Source organism: Pristiophorus japonicus, unplaced genomic scaffold (genome assembly GCF_044704955.1).
Source record: "Pristiophorus japonicus isolate sPriJap1 unplaced genomic scaffold, sPriJap1.hap1 HAP1_SCAFFOLD_70, whole genome shotgun sequence".
NCBI classification, from domain to species: Eukaryota; Metazoa; Chordata; class Chondrichthyes; family Pristiophoridae; genus Pristiophorus; species Pristiophorus japonicus.
This window is the reverse complement of record NW_027254613.1, coordinates 1172160-1182258: the sequence shown is the minus strand read 5'-3', so window position 1 is coordinate 1182258 and position 10099 is coordinate 1172160. Positions and strand designations below refer to the sequence as shown.

The 10099-nt window shown below is 45.2% G+C and overlaps 1 non-coding gene across 1 annotated transcript; it reads right to left on the bottom strand.

Moving 5' to 3' along the window:
• Positions 1 to 2000: 2000 nt before the first annotated feature.
• Positions 2001 to 2073, bottom strand: trnav-uac (transfer RNA valine (anticodon UAC)). The gene has a single exon. It is a non-coding gene; the product is annotated as a tRNA-Val (tRNA).
• Between the last annotated feature and the right edge of the window lie 8026 nt (positions 2074 to 10099).

Genomic DNA, 10099 nt, shown 5'->3' with positions numbered 1-10099 from the left:
TATTCGTGTCTTCCTTCGTGAAGACGGAACTGAAGTATTTGGTCAATTGGTCTGCCATTTCTTTGTTCCCCAATATAAATTCACCTGAATCCGACTGCAAGGGACCTACAATTGTCTTCACTAATCGTTTTCTCTTCACATGATTACAGAAGCTTTTGCAGTCAGTTGTTATGTTCCAAGCAAGCTTCCTCTCAAAATCCATTTCCCCCCTCCTCATGAAACCCTTAGTCCTCCTCTGTTGAATTCAAAATTTCTCCCAGTTCTCAGGTTTGCTCCTTTTTCTGGCCAATTTATTTTCCTCTTCCTTGGTTTTAACACTATCCTTAATTTCCCTTGTTAGCCACGGTTGAGCAACGTTCTCCGTTCTATTTTTACTCCAGACAGCGATGTGCAATTGCTGAAGTCACCCGTGTGATCTTTAACTGTTTGCCATTGCCTATCCACCATCAACCCTTTAAGTATCATTGGCCAGTCTATTCGAGCCAATTCACACCTCATACCGTCAAAGTTACCTTTCCTTAAGTTCAGGACCCAAGTTTCTGAAATAACTGTGACACTCTCCATCTTAATGAAGAATTCTACCATATTATGTTACTCGTCCCCAAGGGGCCTCGCACAACAAGATTGATAATTAGTCCCTTCTCATTACACATCACCCAGTCAAGAATGGCCAGATCTCTTCTGGGTTGAGAAAACCATCCATAATACACTCCATGAAATCCTCCTCCAACACATCACTACCATGTGTTTAGCTCAATCACGATGTAGATAAAATTACCCATGATAACTGCTGTACCACCACTGCACACATCCCTTCTTTCTTCTTTGATGCTGTCCCCAACCCGACCACTACTAACCAGTGAGACAGACATTGCAGCAAGTGACTGGTTATTGTGAAACAGCAATTGCTAAAAGAACAGTGACCACGACATGATTTAAACACGCAACTCGTTGATCAAGAGTCAGGCGCACGACCATTGCACAACGAGGTCTACACAGTCGTTGCGGGATGTTCGTCTATATGAGGGTTCTGCAATACAAGGGACTTTAAAATCCCCGCCCATTCCCACCAGGTATCACAAGCAGCGCTCACCTGACAGTCACCGGATGGCTTGCTCGAAAACTTTTATCTTGCTTTCACAGGAAAGCATCATTAATTAACGCTTCACCTTTTTTGCACAATCAAACAAATGCTAACTCAGGGACGCTCCATACTTCAATCATTTGGCCTGTGCTTTGGGGAGCGGCCAGGGAAGTGGAACTGAGTCCATGATCACATCAGCCATGATCGTATCAAATGGTGGAGCAGGATCGAGGGGCCGTATGGCCCACTCCTGCTCCTATTTCATATGTTCTTATGTATGTTAACCCATTTTACTCACTGTATTTTAGCTTTCTGGTTCAAAGTGTTCATTGCCGATGACACCAGGAATCTGGTGCAAATTTTATCAAATTTATCAGCACCGATTATTCCTACCGTGCACACAAAATACAATCAGTCGTGAAGATAAAATCCCACCGTGTGTATTTTCAGATTTAACGCAGTAGCATTTCAAATAAAGTGAAAGAATTTTACACTAAAAAATTTGCAAGTGTTACTTGTATTTGTGTATTTAATTAAACTTTGTGGCGTCTGACTCCCGTTCATGCCACTGCTGAATAAGAGAGGAGGGTTTGACATTGACCAGACTGCACTGCCCCTGATATTTGTCAGCTCATCCTTTATATTCAGTGGTTTCTCGCCCTATGATGGGCTGCAGTGTAGCGGATATCGCTTTGGCCTCACACGCAAAAGGTCCCCATGGATCCGTTTTCTCTCACTCAAAGTTATCTATTTATTGGTGAAATACAGAGCACTTAATGAATAAAGGAGCCCTATTGCCAGGAGAATAAATAGCAAATAAAAACAGCAAATGCTGGAAATCTCAGCTGGTCAGGCAGCATTTGCAGGGAGACTAAACTCGCCTCCGATTGTTCATCCACAGCAAGTTTAAAAATAATGTTTCTGCCTGGGATTGAACTTGGGACCTATTGCGTGTAAAGCAAACGTGATAACCACTACACTACAGAAACCTCTGGCACAACAGCCCCCTCAGCGAGGAGCTGACCAGTGAGCTCCCTCTGTGCTGATCGGGAATGTGTTGGCTCTCCTGAAACAAATTCTGTCCCACACTGAGAATTCTCAATCCTTCTCCTCCGCTGCCCTTTACAGAAATGTCACGGATCACCCAGCCACCGTGTTCATTTCCACATCCTCACAGTGGGGCCACAGAGGCTCCTACCGTCTCCCCGCGATCAGCGAACTCACCCAGTTTACAAAATTAAACCCCAAACACATGCCCGGCAAAGTGCAGGAGAAGCCAGATAGTCTGTAATCTCGGTCTATCACAGAGAATATTGGTATTCATGGTGATTACAGCAATTATTAAGCGTCTCACAGACCTCAATTATTTTTCTGCGATGAATTGATCGAGGATTGAAACCAGGTTAGTGCTCCGGGTCTTAACCCCTCGACCACCAGGGAACAGTTACGATGCACGTCGATATATTTATATATATTTATATATGAACCTGAATGTCAATGGCTACCTACCACACCTCGTGGCGCCCACGGTAGTGCGTCTAACTTTGAGTGAGAGAAACGGTTCCACAGTGACACCTGTCATGTGTTCGACATGGTTACTGCTTGTACTATTACAAGGTGTGCCACCAGAGGGCACTGAAGTGGGAGACTTGTAGCTTACCTGCACAGGTGAGCCTGGCCTAGTATAAAAGGCAGGCCACCAGGTGTGATCCTCACTCTGTGGTTATTAATAAAGGACTCAGGTCACTACAGTTAAATAACGACACATTGTCTCGTGGAGTCATTATCAGAGCATTTGAAGGTATAACAAGGGAGCCAAAAGCCTCAGAATCTGGAAATTCTACCAAAGCGTCGAAGTCATGCTGTAGGTGCCTGGGACAACACATTGCTCAAAGTTCTCCATACGTGAAGGCAGAGTGTTTCTTCGACAGAAAGACTGGGCATCTTGCGAAGGCATGCCGACTGAAGGGTAAACTTATTTTTAAAGCTATGACTCCAGCGTTCAAAGCTATGAGTAGAAATCCCAAGAGACTACATAGTATGGAAGACCAACAACAGGACGATGAGATGTTAGAGTTACACATCATCAGGAGCACTAGTTTAACGGACAGTGATTCGGAAAGCATCAAAATCCACATAGATGCGTGATTTCCAACTGGAGAAACCCAAGATAGAGCAGCGAGGCTACTCGGGAGAGTAAATTCCTGTGGTTGGTCATATCACTGTAACGATCGGTGAAATATAAAGATTAATTTCAGAACTTGCCTCGAATAGTAGTGAAAAGAGACAAGTCTGCCTTACAAGGAACAAATTGATTAAGCTCACTGAAGCTGGATTGTAGTCAGATTTTCTGTGTGGAAGCGAGATTTTCATCAACGGATGAGGTTATCAAGAAGTATCCAAAGGTGTTCTGCGAAACGGACAGTCCGATCCAAGGCTTCAAGGCGAGTGTCAGGGTACAGAAGGACGCTAGATTGGTTTACTACAAGCCCCGTTCCGTACCATATGCACTCAAGGAGAAAGTTGAGCATGAACTCAAAAAACTAGAAGGTGTTAACCGTTACACTGCGGAAACATCTCCACTTTCAGCACAAGATTAACAAAATTAAACCCAATGAGATCGGGAGAAAAGTTCCTCACATGCTCAGGGCAAAATAAATAATTGTCGTTCTACAAAAGAATGAACAAATTTCAGCACCAGGTCAGACGGAAATGTTAAGCGAGCAGGTGGACGGCTGAATCGCACTTTTAAGGAGTTGGTGGTGACAAAGCAAATGGGTTCTGCCCAATGATTCAATATAAGAAATGTCTGCAATAGGATTCGAACACTATCTATAGTGACCTGAACACATCACCTTAGACCACTCGGCCATCATTACTATACAGTGCTGGGTGTGGCCACCTGCAGGTTGATTTTGAACTTTTGTGTCCTGTTACATGAAATAAATCAGGGCAGCAGGCAGATCTCTGCCTGACACCGGGGAAAGAGTGAGACAGACCTTGGAGCAAGGGTCTGGTTATTGTCAAACAGCAAATGAAATATTAATTCTGGAAGAATAACATTGAAACGAAATGTGATCCTGACAGCCAGAAACAAGTGCTAAGGCAAAAGGATAAATGCTGCATCCCTTCCTGCAAAAAATTCCTTTCACAAACATTTCTCTGAACAAAACGTCACAAAACAAAAATGTTCCTTTCAAAGTCATTAAACTCCCGAATTTCCACGCCCCGCGACTCTCCTGAATCAGATGCCTCAAGTTTTACCGACTCCATCCATATCCCTTTGCTCCAAGGTCTGTCTCCCTGTTTCCCCTGTGTCAGGCAGAGATCCGCCTGCGGCCCTCATTTATTTCACTCTCTATGAATCTCTCTAATATTCCAACAGCAGCCATGGTTGTGTGAAGGTTTGTATTCTGTTAATCGTCGCCAATTGTTGTGAAAAGTAGAACACCAGGAGGCTGAGTACTGTGAGCTAAACTTAGTGTGATCTTAGTCTTCTTTATTACAATTCCAGAGTGCCGGAACAACATGGCAGCCAACCTTTTATACTGGCCCTGCAGGTGTGGGCAGGTGACCATTAGGACTCCAACATTCACGCCCTCTGGTGGCAAGTATGACAGAGTTACATACTTCACATAATTGTTATCGTTAAGAAGTTATAATTCCAATGAATGCCTGCGTCATCAGAAAGGAGCTTGGTTTGTAGGACAAGGCTACATATCAGGAAGGAGCGTAGTTAGATGACAAGGGAAGTGATTCTCTGATGATAAGTTTGGAGAATAAAAAGAGTAAATACTGGAAACACTGAGCAGGCCAGGCAGCATCTGTGGAGAGAGAAACAGAGTTAACGTTTCAGGTTAATGACCTTCCATCAGAAGTTGGGCAGTTGTGTTACGTAATACTATTAAAAGTTTGAATTGTCACGAAGCAGGGGTAAGGAAAATATATAAAATGTGGCATTTGGAACAGATAGTTTGAATCCGATTAATGTTTGATCAATTTGTCCACCGAGCTGAAAACTGCAACGTGTTTGCTTTATTCGGCTAACATTCGCAAGGTTTGGGTGTAAGTACTATTAAGTGTATGTTTCATTATTGTCTGCTTAATAACTCTGACCTTTAATGTTGCCGACACTATTCCTGCACTGAGTGTGCTCCAGCTCTGTTTGGAGCACCGATCCCTTCAATCCGTCGCTTACAGGGACAGTTGGATTCACCGTTTCTTTGTTTGGTGAAATTTAAAAGATTGAATGCGGCGCACATCTACCTGGTCACCTACTCACTAACCGCTACACGCTGCTCCCGTGAGATGGATGCACAGTTACTGTTACAAGCTTGAACGCAGGTACAAGCAGAACTCATTCATAGAAAGTCCAAGTCCCTGAGGCACCTGATTTTTTGCACCAAACTCCTTCGCAACGAGTTGCGGTTCATGTAGGGTGATTTGGGCACATCTTTCCCCACACGACAACACTTCAAACACAACTCAACGGATGCAAAGCGCTTTGGTGCGTCATGAGTTCCTGAAATGTGTTGTAGAAATGCAAGTCCTTCTTTGCAAAAGTTTGATGCGATTTCAAAATTTTTGGGTAAACTGTGGGCTCGTCCGGGATTTGAACCCCGGACCTCTCGCAAATTTCAAGCTATAACCCCGAAGCGAGAATCATACCCCTAGACCAACGAGCCAACTGCTCGATAAACGTGGAGATAAGGTGTAACCATTATTGAAACATTTTTAGTGTCTTGCTATTCTTGATCGGAGGAGCACATGAGATGGAATCAGTGACTTTGCTTTTTCGACCTGTCTTCTGAAGCACCGCACGGTCCAACGCCGACAGTCAATGAGCTGTTGGGACGTTAGTGTATCCAGGCTGTGTGTGGTCACCCCGAGCACAGCAGAGGGGTTTCTGCATTAGTTCTGGGTGGGGAGAGTATATTTCCCCTTCTCTCTTCATCTTGTCTATAACCCTGTGCTTTGGTTTCTCTATTTATTCCCCTATCTCAGTTTCTAGTGTTTAAAAGGGAACAAAAGATGAAATGGGTCTCACTGTGGAACAATTTCTCTCACTCAAAGTTAGACACACTACCGTGGGCAGCACGAGGTCTGGGTAGGTAGCTGTTGATATTCAGCGTCATATATAAATATATATAAATATATCGACATGTATCGCAACAGTTCCCAGTTGGTCGAGCGATTAATACCCGGCGGACTAACCTGGTTTCAATCCTCGATCAAATCATCGCATAAAAATAATTGAGGTCTGTGAGACGATTAATAATTGCTGTAACCACCATGAATACCAATACTTTCTGTGATAGACCGAGCTTACAGACTATCTGACTTTTCCGGGCATGTATTCCGGGTTTAATTTTGTAAACTGGGTGAGTTCGCTGATCGCGGAGAGAAAGGTAGGAGCCTCTGTGGCCCCACTGTGAGGATGTGGAAGTGAACACGGTGGCTGGGTGATCCCTGACATTTCTGTAAAGGGCAGCGGAGGTGAAGGATTGAGAACATTCAGTGCAGGACAGAAGTTGTTTTCGGTGAGCCAACACACAATGCCGAGCAGCACAGACGGTGCTCAGTGGTCACCTGCCCTCTGTTGGGGTTATTGTACCAGAGGTTTCTGTAGTGTAGTGGTTATCACGTTTGCATTACACGGGGAAGGTCCCTGGTTCAATCCCGAGTTTCGTCTCCTGGCAAATGCTGCCTGAGCTGCTGAAATTGCCAGCATTTGCAATTTTATCTCCTGGTAAAAGGGCTCCCTTATTCCTTAATTGCTCTTTATTTCACTTCAATAAATAGATAACTTTGACTGAGAGAAAACGGATCCACCGGGGACCTTTTGCGTGTGAGGCCAACGTGATATCCGCTGCACTGCAGCCCATCAAAGGGTGAGAAACAACTGAATATAAAGGATGAGCTGGTCAACGTCAAACCCTCCTTTCTTATTCAGCAGTGGCATGAACGGGAGTCAGACGCCACAAAGTTTAATTAAAGACACAAATACAAGTAACACTTGCAAATCTTTTCACTGTAGAATTCTTTCACTTTATTTGAAATCCGACAGCATTGAATCTGAAAATAAGCACGGTGGTATTTTATCTTCACGAGTGATTTTATTTTGTGAGCACGATAGGAAAAACCGGTGCTGCTAAATTTGATAAAAGTTGCCCCAGATCCCTGAAGACTTTGAACCAGAAAGCTAAAATACAGTGAGAAAAATGGGATGTGGCTTTCGAGTTAAGATGTAAAGCACAGGCCAAATGATTGAAGTATGGAATGTCCCTGAGTTAGCATTTGTTTCATTGTGCAAAAGAAGGTGAGGGGTTAATTAATGATGGTTTCCCGTGAAAGCAAGAGAAAAGTTTTCGAGCAAACCATTCGGTGACTGTCCGGTGAGCGCTGTTTGTGATACCTGGTGGGAATGGGCGGGGATTTTAAAGCCCCTTGTATTGCAGAACCTTCATATAGACGAACATCTACAGCTCACTGCGTTGGTCTCATGGTGCAACGGTAGTGTGTCTGATTCCACGTTAGTAGGTTGCGGTTCAAATCACGTTAGGGTCAGTGTTTTTTTGGATATTTTTCTACAAGAATTAATATTTCATTTGCTGTTTGACAACAACCAAACCCTTGCTGCAATGTCTGTCTCACTGTTTCCCCGGTGTCAGGCAGAGATACGCCTGCTGCCATTATTTATTTCATGTGACAGGACACAAAAGTTCAAAATCAACCTGCAGGTGGCCAAGTAAAGCACTGCATAGTCAGAATGGCCGAGCGGTCTAAGGTGCTGTGTTCAAATTGCAGTTTTCTCTGAAGGTGAGGGTTCGAATCCCACTTGTGACTTTTCTGATCTTTAAGCGGAATCCATTTGTTTTGTCATCACCAACTCCTTAAAAGTGCAATTCAGCAGTGAACGTGCTCGCTTAACATTTCCGTCTGACCTCGTGCTGAAGTTTGTTCATTCTTTTGTGGACCATCAATCAGATATTTTGCCCTGAGCATGTGAGGAACTTTTATCCCGATCTCATTGGGTTTAATTTTGGTAATCTGGTGCTGAAAGTGGAGACGTTTCCGCAGTGTAACGGTTAACACGTTCGCCTCACACGCGAAAGCACCTCGGACGGAAATATTTTCTGGAGCTTTCTCATGCATGTTCGGAGGAGAGTTTGTTCTCCTGTGAAAGGTCAAGAGATCATAAGAACGTAAGAGTTAGGAACAGGAGTCAGCCATTCGGCCCATTTTCAAGTTTTCAAGATCTTTCCGCCCGGTTTCGGACCGGGGACCTTTCGTGTGTGAGGCGAATGTGATAACTACTACACTTCAGAAACACTATGATAGAATCTATCACAGGATAAAACCACAGCTCTAACCTACACAGCTAGCCGAGAATTCAGGAACTTGTTTCAAGAGAATAGAATGAGGGTGCTATATTTAAGAAGGCTGTAAGTGTGGCCTTCGACAGCGTGGACCATTTTCCACGCCTTGGGAACCTACTATCAGCAAGGGCAGACATCGAAGACGAGGTCCAACACCGCCTCCAGTGTGCCAGCACAGCCTTCGATCACCTGAGCAGGAGAGTGTTTGAAGACCAGGACCTCAAATCTGGCACCAAGCTTATGGTGTGCAGGGCGGTGGTGATAACTGCCCCGCGGTATAGATCCGAGACATGGACTATATACAGCTGACATCTCAACTCACTGGAGAAATACATCCAGGGCTGTCTCCGCAAGATCCTGCAAATCCCCTGGGAGGACAGACGCACCAACATCAGTGTTTTCGATCAGGCCAACATCCCCAGCATTGAAGCACTGACCACACTCGGCCAGCTCCGTTGGGCTTGCCACATTGTCCACATGCCCAACACGAGACTCTCTAAGCAAACGCTCTACTCAGAACTCCGACACGGTAAGCGAGCCCCAGGTCGGCAGAGGAAACGTTTCGGCCACACCCTCAAAGCCTCTCTGATAAAATGCAACATCCCAACCGGCACCTGGGAGTCCTTGTTCCTCGGGATGAGTTGCCTGTGCTGCATAATCCATGCCGGATCGATCATCCTCTGCCACGTGGTATGTCACAGCACGTTTGCATATTCACTGGAGGTACTCCATCGTTGTGCAGCCTTTGCATACGTCGTGCTTGAATCGATATTGATGGGCCCGAGGATTATCCCCGCAGCACCAACACGGTGCTAATAGATTCACATCGATCCCCGATGCCGGAATCTGAGTCATCACAGGTCTTGCAGCCACAGACGTATAGACCCTGCCATATGCATTTCGGCCTGCTAGCGACATCATTTTATGCACAGTACTTGCCGGTGAGCTTTCATGTTGAGAAGATATCTGTTTGGTTTTATCGTCCGTGGCCATGCATGCCTGGGCGATCGCGATGGCCCTGCTCAGGTCTCGGGTTTCAGCAGGCAGCAGCTTTCGAAGAATGACCTCGTGGCTGATGCCCAGCACGTAAAAGTCACACAGCATTTGCCCCAACGCAGATCCAAAATAGCAAAGTCCCGCGAGGTGTCTCAGGTCAGTGACATAATCCGCTAGGTCCTGGTCCCCGGAGCGATGGTGCGTGTTAAAACGATATCTGGCCATGAGGATACTCTCCTTCGGCTTTAGGAAGTCCCAAACCAGTGTGCACAACGCTGAATATTCCTTCTCCTTTGGTTTTGTCGGTGTGAGCAGATTCTTGATGAGGCTGTATATTTTAGGCCCACAGATGATGAGGAGAACCGCCCTGTGCTCGGCCACGTTAGTGTCTCCTTCCAGCTCGTTGGCCACAAAGTACAGGTCGAGCTGCTCGACGAAGGCTTCCCAATCATCATCCTCTTTGGATCTCTCTAATATTCCAACAGCAGCCATGGTTGCGTGAAAATTCGAATTCTGTTACTCGTCGCCAATTGTTGTGCATAGAAGGAATCCCCGAGGCTGAGTTCTGTGAGCTAACTTTAGTGTGATCTTAGTCTTCTTTATTACAACTGCAGTGTGCCTGAACTACATGGCAGCCAAC